The following is a 21,506-nucleotide window of genomic DNA, read 5'->3' as shown; positions in this document are numbered from 1 at the left end:
AACTAAAAAAAAAGGAAAAAACTAATAAATGACGACACTCAAAGAGAAAGCGACCAGGACAAAAGGAATGTTCGATTAGCAATCAACAAAGCACCGGACACAGGGAGTATAAATGACGACCTGGACATAAGTAAAAAAAAAAAAACTATCTATATATATAAAAATAAGTTGTCTGTGGATCTGTGGATCGTGGATCAGGTGACGTCACCTGAAAAAACTGGATCAGGTGACGTCAAAACTGAAAAAAACTAAAAAAAGGCAAAAACTACAAAAAAAACTAAAAACTAATAAAAAAAATAAAAAAGCTAAAAAACTAAAAAAACTAAAAAAAGGCAAAAACTACAAAAAAAACTAAAAACTAATAAAAAAGCTAAAAAACTAAAAAAACTAAAAAAAAGGCAAAAACTACAAAAAAACTAAAAACTAATAAAAAAAATAAAAAAGCTAAAAAACTAAAAAAACTAAAAAAACTAAAAAAAGGTAAAAAACTAAAAAAACTAAAAACTAAAAAAAACTAAAAAAGGTAAAAACTAAAAGAACTAAAAAAGAAAAAAATAAATGACGACACTCAAAGAGAAAGCGACCAGGACAAAAGGAATGTTCGATTAGCAATCAACAAAGCACCGGGACACAGGGAGTATAAATGACGACCAGGACACAAGTAAAAAAAAAAATTAACAAAACTAAAAAGAAGGTAAAAACTACAAAAAAACTAAAAAGAAAAAAAAACTAAAAACTAATAAAAAAACTAAAAAATCTAAAAATCTAAATAAACTAAAAAAGAAAAAAAAAGGAAAAAAATAAAGGAGAAAAACAAAACTAAAAAACGAATGTATATACAGACCGGTACACCGGGATACAAATGACGACCGGGACACAGGGAATATAAATGACGACCGGGACACAGGGACACAACTACAACGGGGACACCGGGGGAAACAGGGGGATGTAAATGACGACCGGGACACCGGGACAGGGAATGGTCGATTAGCAATCACCATCAACAAAGCTCAAGGGCAATCATTAGAATCATGAGGTATAGATCTGAATACAGATTGTTTTCCCATGGACCATTATATGTTGCATGTTCAAGAGTCGGTAAACCTGACAATCTATTTATATGCAAAGACAATGGGACAGCAAAGAATGTTGTATATTCGCAAGTTTTACGTAGTTAAAACCATATATATATATCTATCTATATTCACAGGTGGGACATAGGGACACAACTACAATGGCGCGTAACTATTATGGCGCGTAACGACTTACGCGCGCGGGGGGGCTTGGGGGGGGCGCGAAGCGCCCCCACCAACTAGGTGTTGGGGTGGCGCGAAGCGCCACCCCAACAGCTAGTATATATATATATATATATATATATATATATATATATATATATATATATATATATACGGTATATATATATATATATATATATATATATATATATATATATATATATATATATATATATATATATATACGGTATATATATATATATATATATATATATATATATATATATATATATATATATATATATATATATATATATATATATATATATATATATATATATATATATAGTCAATTTTATATTATCATTTTTTTTATTCATTCATATACCCAACAAGCTAAGCTTCTTGGACCGAATAACCGTTTGTAATATTGCTTTAGTAAGAATAAAATGATTGATTATTGATTTATTGAAGAGAAAATAATCATTTTTATGTGATTTTATGTGAACGTAATTTGCACCTTATCTGTTTGGTATAGCTAAGATCACTTCCAAAGATTGTTTTTTTTTATATAAGTATTTTCAAGCACTAAATACGGCTAAGCGGAAGGCTTTGCCAAATATTTGCTATGTTTTAAGACCGATTGAAAATTATCATCGTTATTGTTTTTTCCTTTTCCTCATTTCCATTTTTTCTTTCTATGTTCTCTCGTACCACATGTATAAAGTGGAATTTATGACTTCACCGAATTCATGGTTAGGATATGATACCTAAGAGATTTATTCTAGTAACACCAACTATATGATAAAAGGGTTATTCATGACGAGCCATGACTAAGCGTCAAGAGAGAACCAATTGGGAAAAACTAGCTTGTCGTTTAATGGTGGGAGGTGAGAATTATAGTGAATGACAACTGAAAAAGAAATTATTTGAAAAGACCAATATTTCCATTTTCGTAATCAGTTTTTCTCAATAAACTAGTAATAGCAGTCGGTCTGAGTCTTGATTTGGCAAGGTTTTCAAAAATATCAATCTATTTTTTTTTTAATTACAAGATAAATAAAAGTTAGGATCGAAAGTTTTGTTGAGGTCATGAGCGTAATACTTTGGATTGAGCTCTTAAAAGGGCTGACCTGAAATACTTACCACCAGTTGATTGGATTCGTTTTTCAAGTCTTTTCCTTTCTTCTCGCAAATAATAGTTAATAAAATAAAGTAACTAGCACCGTTCTGCTAAATGGATATTTAAGCCGTCTTTGCTGTCTAGCCTACGAATAACGTCTAGTAGTTTAACATTTTCGTACAGTAAAAGCCATAGATGGCGTCCAAGGAAAATGTTACTCCTTAAAAGTAATAAAAAATTTCAATCAATAAAATCTATCGTTTTAGATTAAAAAATTAGTTGTAAATAAACAAAACCAGCAAATTTCTAGATAAGTATTTTTGCTAAAAAAAAATGGGAAGATATTTGAAGCCTATAACAAAGAAAGTGGAATATGGCCAATGTTGGTAAAAAAAAAATAAATTAAAAACTAAAGGCTGCATAAACTAAGCTGCTTAAACAAAATAAAATGCTCCAAAATCTGATCTCGTATTCGTATTTAAGGCCGACGCTAAAGTTCTACCATAGTCATCTTCATGCATACTCAAGTCACTTCAACATATTCGTTTTGGTATAATGATATCAATACATGATTGAAAAAAAATGAATCATGTACATAATTATATTGCGAGAGCAAAACCTTGGTTTTGTCCCTTTTTTTTCTATGCCGCCGATGTCGGCTTATTCCTGGAAACTGGTAAGGGTTTAACTTGTGCGGTTTTTACGGAAAGTGTGGACCTCAGGCCGGATTGATGAATATGGCATTACATTTTGGAAAGCTCTGCAGGACTTGCCTGGGGCCAAAAAGGATGGTTTTTGCTTGTCCACGAGCCAGAGCCTATGGTGTGCGAAGTGAAGTGGAGTTATGTAACCTATGTCAGAGAGGAGTATCTGAAGTTGTGCAGCCAAGCTTTCGTTTCATCAAACCATGTTTCTGCTTTCGAGTGGAAAGCTCCGTTCTAGCAGGCAACCAGGCAGGCACGACTTTCATATTGAAGATGGACTAAAATCTATAAGCGTTAAATATATACGGCAGTTACCCGGCCCCACAGCCAATATATCTTCTTTGAGTGATAAATAGAAAAATTTACAGAAGCAAAAAAGCGGCATTTTCCCATGGGTCCGAAAGTGCTGCCGTGATTTTGGCTGGGTTTATCGTTTGTTTTTTTTTCGGACTTGGGATTGAGGTAGAGAAATATTATCAGATGTACCTCTCAAACTTTAAAAGTTCTTTCATTGCTAAAGAAATCGGAGCTTATCCTTTGCTCCTTTCTAAGTGGTGATGTTAGAAAGTTAACCTACGACAAAAAAATCAACTTTTGAACTAAGACAGATAGAATTTTTTTTCAATGGTAATCGATAGCTCTTGATGAGCTGATCAAAGTATATATCATCCATTTTTTGGTACAAAATTCCTTCTTGAGATATACTAGTTTGAAAGTTTCAAGGGGTTGACGACTTCAGTAGTAGGGTACACACTGAAACAAAAATAAGCCGATACCAATTGTGAGACATGTAGGGGACATGTAAGGAAAGGTCGGCTGTTAGCTCATAATCATCTTCGGAATTGAGGGGCTTGCAAATTTTGCTATTTGGTGTACCTATTATTTGTTTCCAGTGTATTTAATGGTAAGACCGAGTTGGTTCCAGTGGTAAGACGTGTAGGGGACTTGTAAGTAATAATCAACTATAGGCTAAAATCATCTTTTAGTGAAAAGGGGTTTGTAACTTTTGATAGTTGGTGTAGTAATGTAGTAATGTAGTAAAGTAGTTGGTGGTCGTAAAATCGGCGAGTTGCGGGCTCGATTATCCACCACCTATCCCATTCTGCGCCAAGTTCAGGCCCTGTTGATCCAGGATCTCCTGAACTATACTTCCCCCAGATTCTTCCTTGTAACCCGAGAGCTGGCTTCTCGGTCGACTGTTGTCCGCCCCTTCACCAGACCCAGCACCACGTTGAATTACTCTTGCCCCAGGTTTCTGATTATAACCTGCGAGCTGGCTCCCACTCTATTCACTCTATTCTATAATTGTAACCTGTTACTCTATCTTTGTATCCCCAACCAATCTATATATATAAAAATAAGTTGTCTGTCTGTGGATCTGTGGATCAGGTGACGTCATGTTTCTGTGTCGGCTGACGTCATGAAATTAGTTGTCAGGTGACGTCATGTTTCTGTGTCGGCTGACGTCATGAAATTAGTTGTCGTCATTTTTGCTTTGACGGTGACGTCATTCAAGTTATATAAGACATATGTTCACGTAGAAATCTATTAATGTTTAAGTTTACAATGACTGATGAAGATGCTCAAAGAGTCTATGCCAAAAAACTTGCTGCTGATAGTTCCTCGGCACGCTTTCTTTTCTGACTTTCTCTATCAGCAGCAAGTTTTTTGGCATAGACTCTTTGAGCATCTTCATCAGTCATTGTAAACTTAAACATTGATAGATTTCTACGTGAACATATGTCTTATATAACTTGAATGACGTCACCGTCAAAGCAAAAATGACGGCAACTAATTTCATGACTTAATTTCAGAACTTAATTTCTGTGTTGACTGACGTCATGAAATTAGTTGTCGTCATTTTTGTTATGATGATGCTTAGTATATTGTAAAACACATTAATTTGGTTAATAATATACCATTTAAAACACCAAAATGAACATGCTGGAGTAGTCACTTGGTGAGAGAGGGTGTCAGAACGGAGAATGAAGGTCCCAGGTTCAAATCCTGGTTAGGCTAAAAAAGGTAATCCTGGTTAGGCTAAAAAAGGTAAAAATCTAAAAACTAAAAAAAAAACTGAAAAAACTAAAAAAGGCAAAAACTACAGAAAAACTAAAAACTAATAAAAAAAAATTAAGAATAAAAATAAAAAAAAATAAAAAAGATAACACTAAAAAAAAAAGTAAAAAGAAAAAACGAAAAAAACTAAAAAAGCTAAAAAAAAGGTAAAAACCAATAAAAAAACTGAAAAGAAAAAAAGGAATAAAACTAAAAAAATTTTCATCTAAAAAACTAAAAAAAACTAAAAAAGGTAAAAACTAAAAGAACTAAAAAGAAAAAAAAACTAAAAAAAGGAAAAAAACTGAAAAATAAAGGAGAAAAAGAAAACTAAAAAAATATAAATAAAAATAAAAAAACTAAAAAGATAAAAACTTCAAAAAAAAACTAAAAAGAAAAAAGAAAAAAACTAAAAAACCTAAAAAAAGGTCAAAACCAATAAAAAAAAACTAAAAGGAAAAAAGGGAAAAAATTAAAAATTTATTTCATCATATACCAATTCAAAAACGAATGTATACCGGGATGACGACCGGGACACAGGGAATATAAATGACACAACTACAACGGGGACGCCGGGGGCACAGGGGGATATAAATGACGACCGGGACACCGGGACACAAGGAATATAAATGACGCCCGGGACACTCAAAGAGAAATCAGAGACTGGGACACCGGGACACAAATGACGACCGGGACACAGGGAATATAAATGACGACCGGGACACAGGGACATAAATACAAAGGGGACGCCGGGGTGCACTGGGGGATATATAAATGACGATGGCGACTCAGGGAATGGTCGATTAGCAATCACCATCAACAAAGCTCAAGGGCAATCATTAGAATCATGAGGTATAGATCTGAATACGGATTGTTTTCCCATTGACCATTATATGTTGCATGTTCAAGAGTCGGTAAACCTGACAATCTATTTATATGCACAGACAATGGGACAGCAAAGAATGTTGTATATTCGCAAGTTTTACGTAGTTAAAAACATATATATATATATATATATATATATATATATATATATATATATATATATATATATATATATATATATATATATATATATATATATATATATATATATATATATATATATATATATATATATATATATATATATATATATATATATATATATATATATATATATATATATATATATATATATATATATATATATATATATATATATATATATATATATATATATATATATATATATATATATTCACAGGTGGGACATAGGGACACAACTACAATGGCGCGTAACTAATATGGCGCGTAACGACTTACGCGCGCGGGGGGGCTTGGGGGGGGGGTTTGCGAAGCGCCCCCACCAACTAGGTGTTGGGGTGGCGCGAAGCGCCACCCCAACAGCTAGTTTACTTATATTTTGACCTTATTTTACGTCATGCCAATTTTGACGGAATTCCTCATCATGTTTTATGTATCTCATCTCATAACTTGTGATAGACCCTACAATTCCCATTTCTCTTCTAAACCACATTTTCTATGGACTTCAACGTTTTTAAAAATTATAAAGAAGAGAGAAATGGGATAATAACAGCCAGTGAAAAATCGGAGAGAACTATGCAAATATTTCGGTCTAGACCTCCGCTTGACCGTCTTCAGTGCAGAATTGTAAAAAAAAAAAAAAACACAGATTAAAGTTCAAAGGATAATATAAAAACCAAAGCTTAAACTAAACGCTGAAACTAAAAAAGGAAGAGCCTTTCCCAGCAGTAATAACTTTCAACGTTAAGTTACCCTTTTATTCTTTCTTAAAAAGGGTCTGCTCGAAGTGAGTCCTACTTGATGAAGAGGTTTAAAGGTCCTAGGTCGATTGACTTGCGAGATGCTTTTGTTAATAACATTTATTTTCAGTTTAGTATCTTGGCCCCCGATTAAGTTCTCTATGAAGAGTTTCAGAGAATGCGAGAGGTAGATTGAATTTTCTTCGAGATTTTTCATGTCGTCTGTCTTGACATACTTAGTTATATCTTAGGTAGTCCATTTTATGTCGCTCCTCAACAACTCAGTAGCCGCATTAGTAATGTTCATTTTCTTTTGCTTTTCGTCTGTGTCATTTGATTGTGCGTAAACGTTTTGCAGTATGGCATGAGCCGTGGACCTTAATATGACAACACTAGCCTCAACGTCGGTCTCTGCAATCATTACTCTGTCACCAAATCTATCCTTGACGAGCTTCTTGTTTTAAATTTTACTATACACAAGCTCTTCCGAGGCATGAGAAACTTACTCACTGTGTTGACGAAATCACGAACTGTTAACTTTTCGTCATCATTCACTTCAAAGAACTGCGTCACCTTTCAAAATGCTTGCTTTTTATTCATGTTTGCTCTCCCATCTCTGTTTCTTTCGAGTGTGTCTGTCGGATTTTATGTATGTTCCAAAGGAAAGTTCTTACCATATGTAAAGTTTCAGTAATATGTTCTGTGGTATACAATATCTGGTCCATGCATATCCCAAGTTGCTGTAAGAATTCGGCTGTGAAGTTTCTCAGATCAGCGATCATTTTTCTCTTGACAAACTACCACCAGTGCCTCATCAAACTTTGTTTTACGAACGCCAAAGCTGTTCTCGTTCTTGTGAGCCTTCTCGAAAATCACTGCTCGAACATAATAAGCGATCGACTTTGAAATTGGACTTTTTTCTCAGCTGACTTGAGCACCTCTGCTGGGAGTTATTTTGCTTGGCTAAGAATTACAAGTGCTGGGTCACTACGCGTTGCAAAAGCTTCGGCATGACTTGTGGAAAGAACCTCCCAACAGTCGTCATATCAATTCGTTTTCACTTTTTACTTGATTTGTTTATACTGCTGGCTCCTACTTCAGTGATAACAACTTTTTCATCCGCTTTGAGTATTCCTTTGTGGAAGATTAAATAAATCATCATTCTAGACTAGAATTGCTGATCCAAAATTCAAAAGCTTGAACTAGAATCGGTTGGAAGAATCCTCAATGAAAACAGACGGAATTGAAAATATTAAGCATTTGACACACCAAATCTTATTTTGCTCTATAAAAATTTGTTCCCATCAGTTATGACGTAAATTTTCAGAAAGAGAATCGGAAACATGAAAATCCTTCGAAACTTTGAGACGGTGACAATTTTCTAAAAAGAACAACAAAATAATGCAAAATATACGGATAATGTGCGAAATAATACGAATAAAACTTGAATTAAAATTTGTTTTGTTGCAAACCCCTCATCGCTGAAGATGATTTTAGCCCAACAGCCGATTATTACTTACAAGTCCCCTACATGTCTTACCACTGGAACCAAATTGGTTTAACCATCAAATACACCGGAAACAAATAATAGGTACACCAACTAGCAAAAGTGGCAAACCCCTCATTGCCGAAAATGATTATGAGCTAACAGCCGTTTCTCGTCCAGTGTGAACCGATTCTTACTTATAAGTCCCTCTCCCGTGATAGGCATCAAGTTCACCGGAAACAAATAAGTGGGAACACCAACTAGCAAAGTTGCAAACCCCTCATCACTGAAGTTGACTGTAGCCTTACAGCTGATTATTACTTACAAGTATCCTACATGTTTTACCTCTAGAATCAAATTGGTTTTACCATCAAATACACTGGAAACAAATAATAGATACACCAAATAGCAAAAGTTGCTAACCCCTCATTGCCGAAGGTGATTATTACCTAACAGCCGACTGTTGCTTATAAGTCTTCTGTATGTCTCGCAATTTGTATCGGCCTAGATTTTGTTTCAGTGTGTACCTTACTATTGAAGTTGTCAACCCCTTGAAACTTTCAAACTGGTACACCTCATTTTTCACCTCAATTTTTTACAAAAAATTGATGTCATATACTTTGATCAGCTCATCAAGAGCTATCGATTGCCGTAGAAAAAATTCTATCTGTCTTGGTTCAAAAGTTTTTTTTTTGCCGTAGGCCAACTTTCTAACGTCACCACTTAGAAAGGAGCAAAGGATAAGCTCCAATTTCTTTAGCAATGAGAGAACTTTTAAAGTGTATTAGGCACATCTAATACCATTTCTCTACCGCAATTCCAAGTCCGAAAAACCGAATGATAAACTCAGCTGAAATCACGAACAGAAATGGGTAGAAACAGTAGATGGCAGCACTTTCCGACCCGTGGGAAAATGCCACATTTTTGCGTCTGTAAATTCTTCTATTTTTCACTCAAAGAAGATATATTGGCTGTGGGGCCGGGTAACTGCCGCATCAATTTAACACTTATAGATTTTAGTCCATCTTCAATTCGAAAGTAGTACCTGCCCAGCTTGCCTGCTAGAAAGGAGCTTTCCACTCGAAAGCAGAAACATGGTTTGATGAAACGAAAGCTTGGCTGCACAACTTCAGATACTCCTCTCTGATATGGGCTCTATAACTCCACTTTACTTCGCACACCATAGGCTCTGGCTCGTGGACAAGCAAAAACCGTCCTTTTAGCCCCAAGCAAGAGTTCTGCGGAGCTTTCCAAAATGTAATGTCATATTCATCAATCCGGCCAGAGGTCCACACTTCCGTAAAAACCGCGCAGGTTAGACCCTTAACAATTTCCAGGAATAAGCTGAGATCGGCGGCATAGGAAAAAAAAACAAAAAAAAAACGGGAAAAAATTCAAAGTGTTGCTCTCGTAACACAATATATTTTGCCATGTTTCTATGTACCCTAAGTTTTCTATGTACCATAGGGATATATATGGCCCTATCAGGGGGGGGAGGTTGTTTTGCAACGGCAGTGATTTCTATATCTGTGTTATTGTTCTATCTTCTAAACTTTTTAAAAGCAAAATTAATCATTGATTCCCGACCCTTTTCAGTTATTCTGTATTATTTTGCCCCCATTAACTTAAACAGCAAGTCTAGGGTAATTCTTCCTACTAAATCAAGCAGTTCCTTTTATATATTATGTTTTCTGCTTACACGGGCCTACTCCTGCATCTTCAAAGCAAATTCGAGCTGGCTAAATGTATGTATAAAATTTGTATCAAACAGTTCGTGGTAACCAACTGTAGTAAGGAGCGACCCGGCTCAATAGTAACCAAATCTCTAAAAAACGAAATTTTGATACTAATAGTTACATCAAAAGAATTGCATTTTAATGCTGATTTTAAATATATAAGTTTCATCAAGTTTAGTCTTACCCATCAAAAGTAACGAGCCTGACAGAATTTGCCCTGTTTTAGAAAATAGGGGGAAACGCCCTCTAAAAGTCATAGAATCTTAACGAAAATCACACCATCAGATTCAGCGTATCAGAGAACCCTTCTGTACAAGTCCGAAGCTCCTATCTACAAAAATGTGGAATTTTTTATTTTTTGCCAGAAGACAAATCACGGATGCGTGTTTATTTGTTTTTTTTTTTTCTTTTTCCCAGGGGTGATCGTATCGACCCGGTGGTCCTAGAATTTTGCGAGAGGGCTCATTCGAACGGAAATGAAAAGTTCTAGTGCCCTTTTTAAGGGACCAAAAAAATTGGAGGGCACCTATGCCCCCTCCCACGCTCATTTTTCCCCAAAGTCGTCGGATGAAAATTCTGAGATAGCCATTTTATTCAGCATAGTCGAAAAACCTTATAACTATGTCTTTGGGAACGACTTACTCCCCCAGAGTCCCCGTGGGAGGGGCTGCAAGTTACAAACTTTGACCAGTGTTTGCATATAGTAATGGTTATTGGGAAGTGTATAGACGTTTTCGGGGGGATTTTTTGTTTGGGAGGAGGGGTTGAGAAGAGAGGTTATGTTGGGGAAACTTTACCTGGAGGGATTTGTCATGGGGGAAGAAGATTTCCATGAAGGGAGCGCAGCATTTTCTAACATTATTTAAAAAACAATGAAAAAATAAATATTAAAAAGTTTTTTTTCAACTGAAAGTAAGGAATAGCATTAAAACTTAAAACAAACAGAAAATATTACGCATATAAGGGGTTCGCCTCCTCCTAATACCTCACTCTTTACGCTAAAGTATTTTTAGTAATTTCAACTATTTATTCTACAGCCTTTGTGATTCAGGGGGCAAAATTTAAGCTTTAGTGTAAAGAGCGAGGTATTGACGAGTGGTCGAACCCCCTCATATACGTTATAAAAACGTGCGAATATAGAAGTTTGTTACGTATATCTTTTATTAATGAAAACGCTCGTCAAAAACTAAAAGTTCTAGTTGCCTTTTTAATTACCCTAAAAATTGGAGGTTAACTGGGCCTCCTCCCCCTCCATTTTTTATAATCATTCGATCAAAACCATGGGAAAGTCATTTAGCCAAATAAATAAATATAGAAATTTCGCTTTAATTATTCATCTGCGGAGAGCCGAAATCAAAACATAGATTAACTAAAAAACGTTCAGAAATAAATAAAAAAAACAAGTTTCTTTTTTAACTGAAAGTAAGGAGCGACATTAAAACTTAAAACCAACAGAAATTACCCCGTATATGAAAAGGGCTGTTCCCTCTTCAGCGCCCTGCTCTTTACGCTAAAGTTTATACTGTTTTAAAAAGTAGATTTGAGAGAAAGAGTGAAAATTTAGCGTAAAAAGCGGGGTGTTGAAGAGGGAACAGCCCCTTTCATATACGGGGTAATATCTGTTCGTTTTAAGTTTTAATGTCGCTCCTTACTTTCAGTTAAAAAAAACTTGTTTTTTTTTATTTAATATCTATAAAATCCACGCTTTTATTCTTTCTGAAAGCACCGCAATTTTGGAAAATATATGGAACTGCCAAGGAAGAGTAGGAAATCTATATTTACTTTCCCCCTCCCCCCCCTCCAAAGAAAATCAAAGTCTTATGAAAAGGTGGTACGAATATGAGAGTAGGGGACCAATTTCTGAGAATAGCTGTTCCGGTGTCATTTTGTTGAGGAAAATGTTGTAGCGAAAATGATGGGTTCCAGGGTGGACCTAATTTTCCACCCAGTATACAGTTCATAAAAAAGGAACGGTTACTTATACAGGTGATATTAGGGACGGTGGTAAAGTATCTAATGGTTGTACACCACGTAGGGGGGGGGGGTTCAATTTGTTTTGTGGAGAGAGATGCCCAAAACCCCCCAGCCAACCCCCAAGTCAATTTTATACCCATATTTTTCATCTATTTGTATGAAGCTATTCAAATCAATATAAAGAGAAATTCTCCCCATCCTCCCCTAAAACTCATTTGTTTGCGTGGTATATTGGACCTAGTGTAAATCAGATGCTAAGGAGTTGATAGCTCCCCTGTTATTGTAAAAACATTTTAGCTGTGAGATTAAAAAAAAAAAAAAAAAAAAAATCAGATTTATATTCTTATCTTCACAGGAGAAGAGAGAATGAGAGGGGTCTATCTCCCAGGGACAATATTTGCCTGTAGAACTTGGCCGTTCAAATTTCAATGTTTCCACTATTTGAAAATAATCTGGTTTCATTTACCACTGAAACTAATATCATTGCAGTCTTGATTAGAGGCAGCCAGCCATATAAAGAAGTAAAAAATAATTTTAAGTTAGACATTGGTGTTGCGGCGCTTAAAATTTTTGACTATTTGAAACTATACCAATTGAGTTTCCTTTATGCCTTGGGTTTGCGTGCCAGCCTGTACCGAATATTTTGATGCGGCGAAGGAGACGTCTTTTTTAGTTGTTTTCAAGCCATCGAATAACTATCAAACACGTACTTTCGTATAATTTCTCACCTTTTGTGGAATAACCTTCCCCCCCCCCGCATTCTGCCTAGGAAGAAAGTAGATATACTATACAGATACACACACACACACACACACACACACACATATATATATATATATATATATATATATATATATATATATATATATATTCGTTATTTTTTCGTGGAAATCCTTTAGGGAAAATTGGAACACATAAATTGTTGAAAATGATTTATTAAAAGAAAAGGTGTCCTATTTAGCCAAAACAGATAAAATTTCCTCCAAAAATGTTATATTTGCACAGACCGTGGTTTGTTGTCACTGTAGTGGTTGTGCTGTCCGTGACAACAGTGGTTGATCCGATCGATAGAAAGAAAAACCTTTCTGATGGTTTCATGTCACTAAAATCTTGGTCCATTACCTCTTGATTCAATAGAGGATAATTGGGAAGGACGGGCGTCTGATGAAGCGTTACGGCATCGTAATCACTGCTGGACTGGATATATGAATTTAGCTCCGGATGCTGGACTGGTAGTTGTTTGTATAACGGCTGGTGAAAATACTGTGGCCTTTGGTAATAGTTGTAAGTAAGTGCCATATGTGCTGGGTGAACTAGTGCTGGATAAAACTGTCGATCTTCTCTTTCCCTTTGTTGCGATTTATCTTTATTAGGCTGTACCCTTGAACTAATAGTTGAGTCTGAAAAGACACATCCTATAACATAGAAGATAACTATTATGCATTTCATTCTTGTTCTCTTGTACAACCGCACTCCAATTGCAAACTAGAAATTGGACTGAAGATGGTTGGTTTTATATTTTTGAAAATCTTGCCTCCCGGCTCTTAATAGGCCTATTTTTGATTCGGTGAGGCAAAGAACCAGAAAAAAAAACCACTAAACCACTTTATAAGATAGCGGATTGTTCTATTGTTCTTTAAGCCTGACAAATGTTCCTAGATTGCTCGTGTCAGCTAAAAAGACTGTTTTGGGCGCCTTAGTAACAAACCAAAAGCTGATCTTGGGCTGGTATTACCTCTGATTTACAAATAATGTATTAGTTGTAGAAAACAAGCATTCTTTCTTATAAATTCAGAAATATTGCTTTGAATTTATAAATGTTCTTTTTTTCATAGAAAAAAGTTATGGAAGCGTAATTTCTAGGACATGTGATTTCTTGGGACAGGTCATTAAAAAATATTTGACATTCAGACATCCCGAGACAAGGAGCCGTGTGATTAAATAAAAATAATATAACCTTAATGTGTTTCCAAACTGTAAATGTTTATGGTAGCTTGATTTAATTTAAATTTAACCAACAAAACAGTTTGTTGATAAGTAATGTTAGATTGGACCCAGATTTAGGAGTTCAGGACAAGGAATCCCGATTCTTTAGCCTCTGAGTCCTGTGTCCCAAATTTGTACAGTTGCTTTCAAACAAGTTTTTCAAAAAAAGGTAAAGAGCTTCATTAAGCGAAAATGAGCAGAAATAAAATTCAAATAATCTTCCAGGCGTAAAACTACCACAAATTACCATCAATAAATAAAAGAAACTCGAAACGAACAGAAATTACAATAAATAACCAGTCAAACTCAAAACGAGCAAAAATTAACATGAGCAGGGCTGACAATCCCCATGGCTTCTCAAGACCAGAACAAAAGTTTTAAAACTTTTGTTTACTATGGGCTGTGGTTCGCTACCGATATGTGCCATACCGATATGCCCGATACCTCTTACAACCCTTCCCCAGGGACTATGCAGGGTCATATCATCATCAAAACCATATTTATTGGACCTTGAACTATGTTAAACAAAATGGCTATTTTGAAATTTTATAGGACGACTTTGGGGGAGGGGTCTTTAGGGGGGACTAGATGCCCTCCAATCTCTTCAGTCGCTTAAAAAAGGCACTAGAAAGTTTAATTCACGTTCAAATAAGCCATTAAACGTCTCTCTATGGTGTTCTTGTCCTTTGCTAGCTCTGGCGAAAAAAGAAAGAAAAAAAAAGCGGGAGACAGATCAGTGCTACCCATGCAAAAAAGGGATTTTCCTTGTTGTTCAAGGAGGGGGACTTTAAATTCCCTTTTGAAGGTTTTTGACCATGCTGATTCCAATGGTGCAATTTTTTATTTGGACCTGACGCCACTTTCAAAGGGTTTTAGGCTTTTTTTGAAATCACCATAAATTTCTTTTTGCAATAAACTTTTACTTTTAAGACGAACCGATATAATAGTTACTATTCATGAATCAGTATCAGATGGCAATTTTTTTCACTGGGTAGTTTTTCTATAAGCCCGTTTTTTAACTTTTGGTTACTATTGGCTATGGTTCGCTCTTTACTAGGTTGAAGCTACCGCTGCAACCATGAAATAAGTTATAATTTCCGTAGAGTCTTATAATACTGAAACGGTTTGGCTGATCGAAGACATTTGTTCTCACCCCTTATACGAAATCTGAAGTGTCCTTGCCCCATTTCCCATACACACTAACTTAGAGGTTCAGCTGTACCCCTCAAGTCGTTCTGAAGATAAGGGTGGTTTACCTCGGCTCTTCTCCTATGTCAAAATCTCAGGTCCACTCAAATGACACTATAAATTCCAAACTTCAATTGAATGAGCTCTCATCTGAGCCTTCATAATCGATCCTTCCATATGAAATGACTGGAGAAAATGAGAAAGTTCTGTTCCTCTTCTAGCTCTTTGTCGGGATCTGTTTCTGGACGAACGAAGTTTTTTTTCAACTTGTCTTCTCTATTTGAGCCCCCTAACCTAAGGACTTAAGGGTATAAGTTATGTCCTGATTGTGAATTTTGTAGCCCTTTTTAAGCCTCTGCTAATGGTGGGGTTGTATTCTGAAACAACTACGTTTTCTGTGCACTGTGTAAACCTTCTATGCTACACATTTCTGGTGATGTCTGGGTTTACATTGATAAATATCTAATTTGGGTATGCGTGTACTGGTAATCGTGTAGCCTAATCTTTCACAGCTAAGGGTTCACGTGGGAGGAGATGGAAGAAGATTCTCTTTCAGATAAAACATTCATTTGTTCTATAAAGTCTATTTACATAGTTTGAAAACACACACAAGAGAAGAACTTTACATAAGTATTGTACGAGATGAACTGACTTTTAGCACTTTGGAAAATTTATATATAATACGATTTTCAGGTTTCTTAGAATCACGTTCTACTATATCAAACCTGTCCGAGTTCCACTATGGTTTCCAAGGTTCTTAGAAATACATTCTACTTTCTGGTATTATATACCTAGCTTTTCTGATACCCATTTCCACAAGACAAAAGCATCGTAAATTCTACAAACCTGTGTCCCACTTAGGCTTATAGAATCCAATATAGATGACAAGATAAAACTGACCCACATTGCATTAAAACTACGTGGCATGTTTCCCACTCTAAGATTTCCGTTCAAAAGTTCACAACTGCGTCCCTCTTGGTCCAAGCATTTATGACTGCAAGTTTTAAAGTTATCAAGGACAAAATGTTTTTTGCTCAAATCAGGGACGCCTAACCCTCCCCCCTTCCACTGCAACATGATTGATCCATTTAACCAGGAGACCGATCTCTTAAGGTTTTGAGCTAATCGTACACTCAACATAAAACGAGATTCTGTTTTTACTTTAGGAAATCTATCCATAATCAGTTGGCAGTTTGAATTATTTATGACACTCGTGCTAGGGCCCGTGGGGTCATATCATCGCCAAAAAAATATTCATTGAAACTTCCGATTATTTTGAACGAAACTATTCAAAATTTTGATTGAATGTATTTTGCGGTTAAGGGGGGAGTTTAGCCAAAAAACATTAAAGCATCTTAGAAAGTGCACTGCAACTTCTGGTTTCCGATTGGTTGAGATTTCTTTGACGTTTCTAATGTTTTTTACGATAATGTCTTTTTTAGAAAGATTTGAGAGAAGTGTTTTTCTTTTGGCACGGTTCTTGACCCCGATTATATATTCTAAACGATTCCGACATTATATGCTTCCTATGGAGTTTGTTTTTGGAGCTAATGCTTTTCCTTTTTGTTTTATTTTAACACTATATTATAGGGCTGGAGAAAAGTCTTTTTTTTCTTAAGTACTACTGGAAATGTTACTTACTTTGGAGGTACCATTTTTCTCTGTTTCCCAATCTCCCTATTGTAAAAAATAAAATCGAATTCTGTATCTCTCATCACTTTCTATCCACAGAAAGTTGATCGCGAGAAAAAAAAAAATATAAGAGTAATATTATTGGTGCGCAGTCCAATAAACCTAGGCTAACTTATGCCGGTGCTGAATGTTCTTTGTGTAGATTATCTTTAACGGCAAATTTTATTTGACCTTGGGAAGGATTGGAGGGAAAATCATCCGTAAGGAAATTCATTGTGAAAACGCCAGGTTCCTGCTCAGAATTATACTTTGAATGTATATGAGGAAAAATCCTTCGGAACAGATCCAATCAAAAGTTATAAGGTTTGTAAACACAAATTCATTTGATAAATATAAACCACTAAAAAGTTCTAATTTATTTTTTCAAACACTTGTAACTTTCGACTTCAGTATTTCCGATAAGAGTTTATAATAGATTAAGCAGTGTCAGATTAATGGGATGTCTGGTATATTTGTGAATTTTTTGCCTGAATCCCTTTGCTAAAATGAGAATACTTAGACTGCTATGAATGATTTATTGATAAATAGAACACTATATTTAGCCAAAACAGAAATGATTTCCCCCAAAAATATTATATTTGCACAGACCATGGTATATTTGCAGCGTTGTCGTTGAACTGGCAGTGATAACAGTAGTCGATGCAATAGATACAAATAGAAACCTTTCTGATGGTTTCATTTCAGTAGAGTCATTTTCTATTGGTTCTTGATTCAGATTCAGCAGAGGATTATTGGGAATCCCAGGTGTCTGATGAATTGTTGCCACATTGAAATTACTACTTGACTGGACAAATGGACTAGAGTCTGGGTAATGGATTGGCTTTTGTCTATATAACGGCTGATAAAAATTCTGCGGTCTTTGGTAATAGTTGTAAACAAGTGGCATATATGCTGAATGGACTAACGACGGATAAAACTGTCGACCTTCTCTTTCGTTTTGTTTTGATAATTGTTTTATAGGCTGCACGCTTGAACTTTCGGCTGAAAAGATGTGCCCTATAATATAGGCGAACACTATTAAATATTTCATTGCTGTTGTCTTGTGCAAACACGCTCAAAGTATAAACTAAAAATTAAATTCAAGAAACTTATTTTATATTCTTCAGTATTTTGCCTCCTAGCTCTTTGTATGCCTACTTTTGTTATTGGTGTTTGAATAATTGAAGTCAAGAAGCTGAGCTAACCACATTTTAGATTAGCGGTTGTTGTGTTGTTTGTAAAGACTGATAAATGACTTCTCATTTTGGCAGCTGAATCAGTGCGTCTGTACCCATACTTTCCAATAAGAAATTATGATAACAAACCAACAACTAATTCATTCTGGATTTCCAGATTAGATTAGGTATAGAAAACTGGTATTACTTTAAGATACCATAATAAAGCGGTGTAGACTTTAGGTGAGAAGTAGATAAACTGTTTTAATGTTTTCTTTTTTATTAACCTTCAAGCGTAATTACGAAATGTAAAATCTTGAATGTTCCAAAAATAGCTCATCAGCACCAACGCACTGGGATTTATCAACGACAAATGGACTTAAACTTTGACTCTACTTATGAAATAGGGTTTAAAGATTTAAAGAATACTATCGCTTAATTGCAATAATGTTGCCTCCTTTGCTCTTTCCTTTTTCGGAATTCTTGCTAATCAAGAAAGAATTTCACTTTGAAAGAAAGATTTTAACTGTGCAATGTATTTTTGTAGCGATTTAATTGTGTTTGAGGTGGGCTGTTTAAGGGTTTGGGTGTTTAGGATTGAAATGTTCTACACTACATGAAATAATTACTCTATGACCATTTCTCTAAGTCATAAATTTTATCAGATAGGATAGTCAGCGGTATTTTTGTTCCGCTTGTCTATTTTCCTTAATATTATAAAACAAATTATTAATCCTGACTCCTCTCCATTCTTAAGTAACTCTTAAAGTAGGTAGCCTACTTAGCCACTACTTAAGCGTTACACAAATGCATTCTTAGACAGGTTGTGCGCAGTTCAACGTCCACGCAACCTACCTATGCCTTGCTCGACTCACTCCGATATGAATTAAACCTATATGCATTAACAGATCAGAAAGCAAACTTCAAAATTATAGTACCACATGAGTTATCTCCTTAAGATTTTTCCTTTTTTTATAACGTATAAAAATGTTGTATTTAATGATAAAAATACTTCTGTCAAAGGCAAGGATTACTTGTGTAATGGTTCTTTTTTAAATTATTCTTAGAGTTTGGCAGGGAAGCCCTCGAAAAAACTCTGCAACTCCTTGAAAATGGCATCAGATAGAAAAAGGTGCACCATTGGAATCACCATAGTCGGAAACCTTGTATAGGATAATTACTGTTCCCCACTTTGAATACCAAGAAAAATTACTTGTTTTCATGGGTAGCGGTGATATGTCTCCCTCCCCCTCCCCCTTTTTTTTCAATCAGGGCTAGTGAGTTACCACAACATCGTAGAGAGATGTTTAATGGCTCAGATAAACAGACAATAAAGTTCTAATGCTCTTCTTCAGCGACTAAACATATTGGAGGACAACTATTCCCTCCCCCAAGGCCCCTTTCCCCAAGGTCTTCCGATCAAAATTTTGAGATAGTTGTTTTGTTCAGCATAGTTGAAAGGTCCGATAACTGTACTTTTGGTGATTACATGACCCGTCTTTCCCGGGGAAAGGGCTGTAGGCCTAAGTTACGCTGTTCTTGTGATATACAGAACAATTGTACGGACTCAATGATACGATCAAAATTTTTACATTGCCATTTCGATCTGCACAGATTAAAGGTCCAGTAACTATGCTTTTGGCGATGACATGACCCCCACAGCCTCTAATGAATGGGCTGTAAGTTGTGGAGTTGGCCAATATTGTTCAGGTACAGTAGTTGTAATTAGAATGTAGAGCTTACAGCTGGGTGGTAAAGTGTTCGTATGCAGATCGAGAGTTTATCGGTTCAAATTTGGCTTGTTTCTTCTTTTTCTTTCGGAAAAAAAAATGAAGAGGTATGACATTGAATTTTAATAGAAAATAATTAAAATTTTTATCAAACAGTTTGTTATAACCACTTTCGTTAACACTAACTATAAGTATGGAGTAAACCGGCTCAATAGTAGCCAAACTAAAAAAAAAAAAAAAAAACAAAAAAAACAACAACAACAACATAATTTTGATAATAAAAAGAATATAAAGAATACATAAACATAAAAAGAATAGGTGTTTTGTACTGATAGTTTTAGAAAAAATAAGCTTTTTCTGAGGGAAGTAAAGAGCGAAGTTGAAACTTCAAAACGAACAAAAATTAATGTTTCACAGCCTATTTAACGTATATTGGTAAAACTAGTGGAAATAAACTAATTGATGGTATTACAACTGGCACAAGCAGCATAATTTCGTATGATTTCTTTTCTCTCTTTTTGCTTGGTGTTGGTTTTTTAGTTACAAGAAGAATTTTCATTCAGACTCAAAAGTTATCGCTAGCAACAAGTTGTTCAGTTTAGGAAGCCTCCCTTTTAGAAATAAAAGAAATCAAAATCCGTCCAAAATGTAGCAGCCAAGTAAGTTGTAGCTTATAATTATCAGATCCTGGCTTTTCTGCTTCACTTCCATTTTTCATTTTAATCTTATAAAAAAAATATATTTAATCTTATCCCACGGTAGAACCTCAGAGTGAGGGACTGCTCGCCTTCAAAAAATATGTCCACTTTTTGGTACATGCCCCGCATGGCGGAAATGTACCATGCATAGAACTGAGAGAGAGGTGAAAGTGTACCTACGCGTAGCTAGAAGTTTGCTATGCATGGTTGAAGAAATGCGTCTCTAAAATATACCCCATGTGAAATAGAATGGCTAATCTCTCATCTTTGGAAGCTTGTGGAACAGAGCTCGTATAGAATATATTCAAAATTACTTTAATGTTTTAGTCCTCGAATAATAACAAAAAAAAATGAAGAAAAGACTAATTCATTAATGTAGCAAGAAGCTACTAGCCAAATCTGCACAAGAAGAAAATGAAATTAGTAGAATATGTGTGCAAAGGCCGCTGAAAGGGGGTTACAGAGGTAGGGGGTAGTGGATTGGCAAAAATAGTGGCCCCTGGCAGGAACCTGGTTGGATTTTTATTTTAACTTGAGATTCGTGGATTTGTTTTGTATGATATATTAGCGGAAATTGCTCTCAAATCCAGATTAGGAATTGCCTTCCTGGGCTGGAAAAAAAGGAGGAAAATGCACTCTAAGTTTCGCTCAAAGGAAGTACACTAATATTGAAAATAAAATTTGAACAATTGACACAGAAATAAAACCTTTGAACCACCCCCCCTCCCGCTCTCTGCTACACCAGAATTTTTTTTATTGTCTAGCTTTTTCCTGTTAAATCTTGTCGTTTCCATATTTTTTAGGTAGCTAGGTAGGTAGGTAGGTATGCGTTTACTTGATCAAAGAAAAATTACTAAAATTGCACTTACAATCAATAATATGCTGCTCAATTTAGGGACCTAAAATGTCCCTGTTCAGCAGCAAAACTACAAAAAATAAATATCAATCAATATCTTGTCAATCCAAATAATTTAAT

At 35.3% G+C, this 21,506-nt stretch overlaps 1 protein-coding gene across 1 annotated transcript in view; it reads left to right on the top strand.

Moving 5' to 3' along the window:
- Positions 1 to 21,506, top strand: part of LOC136031081 (uncharacterized) — a 57,364-nt gene that overhangs the window by 24,913 nt on the left and 10,945 nt on the right. The gene's annotated exons all lie outside the window — the stretch shown is intronic.

Source organism: Artemia franciscana, chromosome 1 (assembly GCF_032884065.1).
Source record: "Artemia franciscana chromosome 1, ASM3288406v1, whole genome shotgun sequence".
In the NCBI taxonomy this organism is placed as follows: domain Eukaryota; kingdom Metazoa; phylum Arthropoda; class Branchiopoda; order Anostraca; family Artemiidae; genus Artemia; species Artemia franciscana.
This window is presented reverse-complemented; position numbering and strand designations above follow the sequence as displayed.